Source organism: Thalassophryne amazonica, chromosome 20, assembly GCF_902500255.1.
Source record: "Thalassophryne amazonica chromosome 20, fThaAma1.1, whole genome shotgun sequence".
NCBI classification, from domain to species: Eukaryota; Metazoa; Chordata; class Actinopteri; order Batrachoidiformes; family Batrachoididae; genus Thalassophryne; species Thalassophryne amazonica.
Window position 1 is genome coordinate 62,529,447 of NC_047122.1, and position 10,957 is coordinate 62,540,403.

Here is a 10,957-nt window from a genome sequence, read left to right on the forward strand (position 1 = left end):
GATGATGCCCAAAACATATTTATTATGTATAAAAGTGACCGTAATTCTTACATTGCTAATAAATGGTTTACTAGGGGAGCTATGACCACTACCTTTGCACCCCCTCCAGGACTAAACCAAACCAACTTTTTTAGGTTCCTTAGATGACCCCAAAGCACAATCAGGATGTTCCCAAAAATAAAAACTGGCCTCAAGCCAGTTATCCAAGATGGCTGCCAAAATAGGGTTTTTCACTAAAACACCTTTAAACCACATATAAACAACTTAAATATCACAGAGATTCAATGATAAGGGTCTATTGGTAGCCATTTTGGATGCCATTTTGAATCTTAAACCCATGAATGAATTTAGTTTGGGCACAAATGAGTTTGCTTTGACCTGCAATGGTCTTCCCATTGAATCTCTGTGATATTTAAGTTGTTTAAAGGTGTTTTCGTGAAAAAAAAACCCTATTTTGATGGCCTTCTTGGACGCCATGTTGGACAACTGGCTTGAAGCCAGTTTTTATTTTTGGGAACATCCTGATTGTGCTTTGGGGTCATCTAAGGAATCTAAAAAAGCTGGTTTGGTTTAGTCCTTGCGGGGTGCAAAGGTAGTGGTCGTAGCTCCCCTAGTAGTTAAAGCGACCGTTAACATAAAAAAATAAAGCAGTCTGCGCTACAAGTTCTTATTATGAACTTCCATTGAGGTGGTATGCAAAGGCAAAATAAATATTTTTTTTTAAGGGGGTGGTCCAAATATTTGTGCACCTGACATCTGTTTAAAGCTGGAAAGCGGAGAAAGAAACACCATTTGTTTAGCCAAATGTCTCCTGATGAGCCGTTTTGCATTGCTTCACATCAGTGTTCTTTTCATGTACAGTAAAAGTCCCCAAGAGCCATACATTTGTTTATAATGACTGGATACCCAGACGTTTAATTAGTATTAAATATGGGGGTTTTGTGATATATTGTTCAGGCAGAAAACATCTTCAGTTCAGATTAGCAATTGAAACTCGCCTTTTTAAGGAAAAAGCCCTATGAGAAGTTGATTAAAGTAAAAAGAATTCATGTTTTGATTAAAACAAATAAGTAATGGTTTTGCCAACATATTCAAATTTGAATGTTCAATGTACATTTCTTTTAAAGTACCTTGAACATCTATATGTTTGCTGTTTTCCACAAATATCCAAGCACTTAACTTGTACAATTTATCGTAATGCTGGAATAGTGGATTGTCCAGGATTATTTAATGCTTCGATCTTAAATATGATCAATCTATCTTTGTTAGTTGGCTATGTACCACAGGCTTTTAAGGTGGCAGTAATTAAACCATTACTTAAAAAGCCATCACTTGACCCAGCTATCTTAGCTAATTATAGGCCAATCTCCAACCTTCCTTTTCTCTCAAAAATTCTTGAAAGGGTAGTTGTAAAACAGCTAACTGATCATCTGCAGAGGAATGGTCTATTTGAAGAGTTTCAGTCAGGTTTTAGAATTCATCATAGTACAGAAACAGCATTAGTGAAGGTTACAAATGATCTTCTTATGGCCTCGGACAGTGGACTCATCTCTGTGCTTGTTCTGTTGGACCTCAGTGCTGCTTTTGATACTGTTGACCATAAAACTTTATTACAGAGATTAGAGCATGCCATAGGTATTAAAGGCACTGCGCTGCGGTGGTTTGAATCATATTTGTCAAATAGATTACAATTTGTTCATGTAAATGGGGAATCTTCTTCACAGACTAAAGTTAATTATGGAGTTCCACAAGGTTCTGTGCTAGGACCAATTTTATTCACTTTATACATGCTTCCCTTAGGCAGTATTAGACGGTATTGCTTAAATTTTCATTGTTACGCAGATGATACCCAGCTTTATCTATCCATGAAGCCAGAGGACACACACCAATTAGCTAAACTGCAGGATTGTCTTACAGACATAAAGACATGGATGACCTCTAATTTCCTGCTTTTAAACTCAGATAAAACTGAAGTTATTGTACTTGGCCCCACAAATCTTAGAAACATGGTGTCTAACCAGATCCTTACTCTGGATGGCATTACCCTGAGCTCTAGTAATACTGTGAGAAATCTTGGAGTCATTTTTGATCAGGATATGTCATTCAAAGCGCATATTAAACAAATATGTAGGACTGCTTTTTTGCATTTACGCAATATCTCTAAAATTAGAAAGGTCTTGTCTCAGAGTGATGCTGAAAAACTAATTCATGCATTTATTTCCTCTAGGCTGGACTATTGTAATTCATTATTATCAGGTTGTCCTAAAAGTTCCCTAAAAAGCCTTCAGTTAATTCAAAATGCTGCAGCTAGAGTACTGACGGGGACTAGAAGGAGAGAGCATATCTCACCCATATTGGCCTCTCTTCATTGGCTTCCTGTTAATTCTAGAATAGAATTTAAAATTCTTCTTCTTACTTATAAGGTTTTGAATAATCAGGTCCCATCTTATCTTAGGGACCTCGTAGTACCATATCACCCCAATAGAGCGCTTCGCTCTCAGACTGCAGGCTTACTTGTAGTTCCTAGGGTTTGTAAGAGTAGAATGGGAGGCAGAGCCTTCAGCTTTCAGGCTCCTCTCCTGTGGAACCAGCTCCCAATTCAGATCAGGGAGACAGACACCCTCTCTACTTTTAAGATTATGCTTAAAACTTTCCTTTTTGCTAAAGCTTATAGTTAGGGCTGGATCAGGTGACCCTGAACCATCCCTTAGTTATGCTGCTATAGACGTAGACTGCTGGGGGGTTCCCATGATGCATTGTTTCTTTCTCTTTTTGCTCTGTATGCACCACTCTGCATTTATCATTAGTGATCGATCTCTGCTCCCCTCCACAGCATGTCTTTTTCCTGGTTCTCTCCCTCAGCCCCAACCAGTCCCAGCAGAAGACTGCCCCTCCCTGAGCCTGGTTCTGCTGGAGGTTTCTTCCTGTTAAAAGGGAGTTTTTCCTTCCCACTGTAGCCAAGTGCTTGTTCACAGGGGGTCGTTTTGACCGTTGGGGTTTTACATAATTATTGTATGGCCTGCCTTACAATATAAAGCGCCTTGGGGCAACTGTTTGTTGTGATTTGGCGCTATATAAAAAAATTGATTGATTGATTGATTATCTATCAATGGATTTAATTGGACAGTCATTTAAACAAAAAATAATTTTTAATGTTTTTTTTGCTTGATTTGACCTGGCACTGCCAAAATATGATCGGTTTGTCACCCATTTCCTGCAGACGCTCTTTTGCTTTCCCTCCGGACCAAATTAGAACCAGAGAGGTCATATCGTTGACTGGATTTAATGATGTCGTGGTAACTCCTCGTTACCTTTTTTTGCAGTTTTACAGTGCCTTGTAATTTCTCTTTTTATGATGCAGAAATCCTGGATTCTAAAAGCATGGATCTCAAAGGGTCATTTTTCTTGAACTAGTTCTGGTTGGCTTGATTTTTTTTTTTTTTTTTTTTTCTCTCTCTCTCTGACATTCTGGTCATTTGAATAGATGTTATAATAACCGAACGCTGAAACAGTTGTCAAAATGTACATCTGACAACTTAACCGATACACTATATGACTGTCTTGAGTTTGGGTCAAAGGGAAAAAACCACCACGTGTACATGGTACGTGTCATTTTGGGATGCAGTCTTGGTTTTAGGCAAATGCCAACCAACTGATTGTCAAATGTTATGCCGAGAAGTTGGCATTTAGTCGTTTACAACAATGTAGATTAACTTAACTGAGGAATGTTCTCTTTGTTGATTTGAGTTCTTAAGTGCCAAGTGTTGATGTTGGGTTTGGTCTCCATCCATTTGCTCGATGTAGCTAGCATAATGTTTGCGGAACAGTGGTGTTAATTTTTGTTTTTGTCATTTTGAACATATTTGAACAGTGTTGTGTTTACAGGCTGATCCTGACGAAGCAGCAGGCGGTCAGTTTGATTGTGTTATTCATGTGTTTTATTTATTTGTTAAGCTTTTATTCAGTGGAATCTCCTTGATATTTCCCATCACATTTTTCTTTTATTTGACATATTTTTGTCAACCGGAAAGGATTCTGTGAATGTGTTGCGCTGGGAAACGTTAAACCCCACCGAACCATTTGACCATGTTGTGCTGTGTCATGTTGCCTACCTTCCCTGCCTGGGAAAAGTACTTGTTTTGTTTTAGTTTTTTTTTTTTTTTTTTTTTTTTTGTGGATTGCTCTGACATTGTGAATTGAGTTCTCAAGTTGCTTTTTCAACTTCATGTAGAAGGACAAGAAGGTTCGAAGTGCTTTGTTTTATCTTTCATTGTTCCACCATATTTATTTTCTTTACTCAAAGTGGTCGTGGCTGTTTCACACTTCTCACTTTGACCATCACTATTAAAGAAAGACTTGCTGGTGGCAATTGAAGCTTTGTAGTCTCTGTGTATGTGTCACTCTGCTTCTCACTTATGTAATTGCCCCCTAAAACAAAAAAGGTAGTTTGGTTTCAGTTAAGTTTTGTGGATAGGTATGTGAATCAGGGGACTTTTTTTTTTTTTTTTAATCTCTAACAGGAAGAAACCTTAAGCAGAACCAAACGATGGATGTCCATCATCCGCTACTGTTGAGATGTCAAAAAATGGTTGATAGTGGAGCAGATAATGGGGGGGGGGGGGGATCTATTTGTTGGTACAAACACCAAGTCTGGCCTAGTAATTTTCATGATATTACTCAGCATATCTGATCAATTGGCCACTTGAAAATTCAAGATGATGTCCATTTCAAAAGCAAAAATCTATTTCTGTATAGAAAGAGCCTTTCTGAAAAATTACTATGTGCCTGGACTGGTTTATACGACGGAGTTTTAGGGCCACATTGAATTTCTTTCTTTCTTTCTTTTCTTTCTTTTTTTTTTTTTTTTTTTTTTTGGACTTTGAGAATAAAATCTTAATATTACGAGAAAGTTGTAATATTACGAGAAAAAGTCGTAATGTGAGAAAGTTTTTTCTCGTAAAATTACGACTTCTTGTAAAATTACGACTTTCACATAATATTATGACTTTATTCTCGACGTCTTAAAATTACGACTTTATTCTTGAAGTCTAAAAAAAAAAAAATTCTATGTGCCTGTAAAATGCCATCATAGGTTTATGCACAAATGGCAAAAAAAAATCTTGCAAATGAAAGTGTTCATTTCTTTAAACTGCTGCATGTAGGTCTATTAAAAGGTGTTAACTGTTCAATATATCATGTTGACATTTTTAATGTCTGGAATTTATGTCGTTATGAGTCTCGTATTGTTGGAACATGAAAAATGATATCTGACATGCTTGAAAACCTACAATTTGACAGCAAGATCACACAAATTAAATAAGTAAAGACTTTTTGTGACTTAAAGATTTTGGGGTCAATTTGGCGACCATAGTGAAATTAGGCGCCATCTTGAATTTCACTGATGTAAAACAGATCCATAGGAACATTTCAATGCAAAATTTATTTTTCTGGGGGTTAGTTTGGAGAATGGCCACCATGCTGGATTTTCAAGTGGGAAAAAGTACTATTTTGGGAATCGAAGACCCTTCAGCGGTTCCCTTGTTTTAACTTGGATGAACTTAATATTACATGGGAAATGGGCAGCATTTGAACTTGGAACCCTCAACAGTTTCCGCAATTTTGCTGTAAAATTGATGTTATCTGCTCCACTGAGTTCTAATTAGTCATTTAAATGATGAGGTGTAAAAGTTGATAAGTGACATCTGTTAATACGTTAAACTCTCCAACATCCTCCAAAGATTATTGTTTGACATTTTTACTAAAATATAAACAACAGGAGTGTTTAATGCCAAACAAGCAACAACCTCCAGTGCTAGAACATGAAGCCAACACCTAAGAGCCAAAACATGCAGTTTCTTGAATGGCCACATGAGGCTGGTTCTAACAGTGAGTCACTTGTCCCCGCAGGCCCCCATGTTAAAATCCGCAACTTTACAGCAGAAATAAACACGTTTATAACCTGCTATTTAAAAAAAAAAAAAAACATTTCTATGTCCAGTTTTGACATTCATGACATTTAAACAAGGGAGTCACTTTATTATTCTTATTTTCGATAACTCATCAGTTTAAGCTCTATTAAACCATAACGGTATGAATAATTAGACATGTGGCTGCTTTGTGCAGGTCACACAATTCAGGGCCCGCTCGTGGTGGCTGCTAGCTGCTGTGGAGTCAACTGTCCTTTCTCTGCATTTTATTACAAATATCAGATAACTAGCCAATTACCCGTCCTAGGGCAGGTTTAATTCAGAGAATGAAATGAAAACTACATCTTCACCAACAAAGCTATCACCTCCCACATATCCCAGATTCCAGAGAACTGTTATGGCACAAATAAAGCTGCCTCGAGAAGAGACAACTGCTACTACTGCTATGCTACTGTTACTTGCAAAATGAAGAGATGTCCCTCCCCATTTGTCAAAGTATATTTATGTTAAGTTTGGCTCAATTCTGCAGCACAAAACTGTATCTCCCCTTTACTACTACTACAACTACTGCTGCTACTTAAGTGCAATATTTGTTTATGTGCAATATCCACTGCCACTGAAATATCCACAGTTTTGTACATAAATGGACTGCATTTATATAGCGCCTTTCCATCTGTATCAGACGCTCAAAGCGCTTTACAATTATGCCTCACATTCACCCCGATGTCAGAGTGCTGCCATACAAGGCGCTCACTACACACCGGGAGCAATAGGGATTAAAGGCCTCTGCCCAAGGGCCCTTAGTGATTTTTCCAGTCAGGCGGGATTTGAACTTCTGGACTCAAGCCCAACACCTTAACCACTAGACCATCACCTCCCCCAACCAAAAGTACATACTTTTCTCCTTTTTTTATATGCAATCTCTTTTTCGCTAAAACATTCTTATATATTTTTTTCTTTTATTTAATTTGTGCTCTGGACATACCTCTTTCATTCGGTTAAATTTTAGGTTTATTTTTCTTTTCTTCTCCAGACTGCGTGTAGTTTACTCAGGTTTATATTTGCACTGAAAAGGCTGCACCTTACCTTTTGTTGTACTGGTTACAATAACAATAAAGAATCTGTATCTGTACTACTAAAGTACTCAATATCCTGTGTCCCTCTCCGTATGTCAAAGTACATGTGTGCCAAGTTTCACTCAGTTCCGAGGTGCCGTTTGGACAGGAGAGGGACATACACACACACACACACACACACACCACACACACACACACAAACACACACACACACACACACCAAGCTGTCTCTTAGTGTATACTGTAGATTTGGCTTGCTGTGGAATTACAGACCATCTAAGAAATCAGTGCTCCTGTATTTCTGTTGAGGGACATTTTACTGTTATTTAATGTGTACGTTTGCACTCTCAGCACAAATTAAAAGGTATTGATGGCTTGATAACTTCATGTCTACATAACATGTAGAAAAATGAGGTTCTGAGACGTCCTTCTCTCTGCAGCACCTTCTAGTCTGTCTTCTGTGTCAATCTGGAGCTCTGTCACCTTCTTCAACAAACTTGTTGATGATGCTCCACAGGTTCTTCCTCCCCTCCCAAGTCTTCACCTCTTTAAACATTTTCATCTCCACGATGATGATGAACAGACGTTTCAGGCCTTTGTGGCTTTTTTGAGCTGCACCTCCACCTCCAAAGACTAAAATGTAACTTCACATTGACCATAAGTAAATTAATTTGTCTATATGTGTCTGTCCTGCGATAGACTGCCGGCCTTCCAGGCGGTCTCTCCAGGGTTTACACCACCTTTTCCTCAGTGACACTATAGGCTGCAGCCCTAGTGACCCTTACCTGGACTAGGCAAGTCCTAGAAAGTGAATGAATGAATGTTTTCTTACTATATGATGTGCTCAGACGAAGGTGCAGTTAGTGTTTCTCAGCAGCAGAGGGCAGCAGTTTGTCATTCATTACAATGTGGATGTTATGCCTGAGATTTTGTGTAGTTCAGCTGGTCCCATTTGAACTATGCAGCCAGAACATGGCAGCCAACATGTTTGTAGTTATGTTAATAAGCCCCTCCCCCCGCTGCATTATTGTAAAATCAAAGCGGGTGCTTGGGTCATGGAGGAGACTTGAAAAGCCAACAGTTTGTGGCTTTTTTCCCCAACTGATCGCCTGCACAGGTGATTCCATTGAGTTCCTTCCTGCTGAGAGTATTTGTGAACGTGTTCTAAGCCGGTACAGCCGTCGAACTGTTCTTACAAATGACCAACACGATAACCCCGGGAGGTCAGTCTGGCTGGCTTTCTCGTCTCGACTGCCAAACATGCACAATTCTTGCAGCGTTCCGCTTTCAACCCATGCAAACCCGACTCTGCATCACTGAAAGTCACGCGGCCTTCCCTCCTTAAAAAGCTGTGGCTCAGTGAAGCAGGGCTTCTTCTTTCTTTTTTTTTTTTTTTTTAACAATTCTTGCCGACAAGCTTACTTAAGCATCTGCATTATTTAACAGTCTTCCCTCAAAACGAGCTCCAACACTCTGCTTCAGTTTGCAAGTCTGATGAAAGCGTGCGCATTGAGATCCAGACAGAAAACGTGTCCCGGAATAAGAAAGGGACAATAAGAAGGCAATAAGGCTGAAGTGAGGTGGATATCGAGGTCAAGTGGTTGACAACAGTGGTGTGATAAGGGGAATATTTCTAGCAAAGTTTAAGGGTTACAGTCTGTATTTGGAACTGGATGGACTTTATGGTTTTGCATTATTGTATTCAAACCCATCAAAAGTGAATATTAAATGTCTCCCCAACTCCACATCATACACTGATTCATGAAAACAACTTCTACACTCAAAAAATGGCTCTTTGGATGAACTCAATTCAATTATGTGCAGGATTTACATTTAATAAATATATGTAGCCCCAACTCAAATAAAACACATCCATGCAAGACAATGTAATTAACTGAGTTGGACTACATATATTTATTAGATAGAATCCAATCCAATGAGTAAGTTTTTGAGTGTATCACACACACAAATGACTCATTGGATGAACTCAATTCAATTATGTGCAGGATTTCCATCTAATACATATATGTCATCCCAACTAAATTAAATTGTAAATATTGACCTTGGCCTGTGACCTTGAGTTTAACCCGTTCTTCTCAAACTCAGATCACGTTGTCCTTGGCTCATCCTCAAACAGTCCTCATTACACACAGAATAATTATTCTGTGTGTAAGTAATTTGTGAATATGATATTTGGCCATTAACATATCTGTGTCAGCTTATGTCCCATTGCATGATGGGAACTGAGACACCTCAGGATTCTATCTTTATATATTTATGAAAGCAAAACATAAAAATCATACATGATGTTTTGAGGGACTCCAAGGCATTGTGAAGGAACATCCTCAACATTTTGGTCCTGTGGCACGTTTATCTGGGCATGGTCCAGCGGGTCCAGAGTGCAACTGTCACGGTGACGCCCACATATTACCAGTGTGTGACAGGTAGGTGGTTACTTTTTGGAGGTGGAGATGGGCTAGTGGTCTGTCAGAGTGGTTGACTTCCAGGACCCAAGGCAGCTCTGTAATGTGGCTGACGGCTGGTACACTCACCCAGACACGGCCGGCCTCCAGATTCCACTTCCCTGGTGATGCTTTTGTACGTAAGAATTCCAAAGTATGCAGTAAAAGTACATTTTTTTTAATGATAAATGTAACTGAGTTAGAGTAAAAACTACTCTCCTAAACATCTATTTTGAAAAGTACAATTTCTGCAAAAACTATTCAAGTACACATAAAGGAATAAAAGGGTGTTAGCTGTGGTTATAGCGGGATCACTATGTACTATAGTAAATGTTACTGCAGCGCTGAGATGAGCATTGCAGTACAAAACAACTCAGTATTCAATAACAGTTGTCCAAGCTAATCCATAAGTGTTCCAAAGATTAATTTACAGCGGCTGCAATCAATGCCCCATATCTACGTGCAAATAGCCACATTAGTTCTGCTTGTTCTTCTGTCTGGATATGTGGAACTATAAGTACTTGCAGATGAGAATCCAGGGTTGGGTTACCTCAGATGCATTCTGACTGATGGCTCATCCAAATGAAACTGCAGTCATGTTAAGGGTTGACAAATTGAATTACAGCCACACAGTTTGGTAAACTGGATGAGACTGAAAGACTGATAATGCAATGATGTCTCATGATAGTGTAAAACCCAGGAACATGAATTTGGGTCCAATCAGAGACTTCGTTAATGGCATTCCATTGGTGGATATGCATCTCCTTGGACATCTCAGCATTTAAAAATATACGAGGTCTATTAGAAAAGTATCCGACCTTATTATTTTTTTCAAAAATCATATGGATTTGAATCACGTGTGATTGCGTCAGACAAGCTTGAACCCTCGTGCGCATGCGTGAGTTTTTCCACACCTGTCGGTTGCGTCATTTGCCTGTGAGCAGGCTTGAGTGAGGAGTGGTCCACCCCCTCGGCGGACTTTCATTGTCAGGAAATGGCGGAATGATTTGGGCTTTTTTTCCCATCAGAATTTTTTCAGAAACTGTTAGAGACTGGCAGCTGGAAAGCATTCGAAAATTTATCTGGCTTTCGGTGAAAATTTTACGGGCTTCACAGAGAATAAGGACTGTTACTACAGCTTTAAGGACGGCTTTAAGGATGCTTGGTGCGCCATGCTCGGTGCGCCACGCTCCGTGCCGCGCTCCGTGCTGTGCTCCGTGCTGCCATCGAGAGCCACAAACCACCGGATCATTTCTAAACGGATGGCTCTTTGGAGCCGGACTGTCGTGTGCACTTTCTCTGGTTATCACAAGAGCTGGACATCAACCATTTTCCAGCAGATTTCACTTTTAACAAGAGATTTTGTCATGGAAAGCCGAGCGGAGGCTCGCGCATCACGACCGATTTGCTGATGAAGCGAGACAAAGGACACACCTCCGTTTTGGTCTCACAGGACGGCTTTGAGATGGCGTTTCAGACAGCTGTCGTGTTT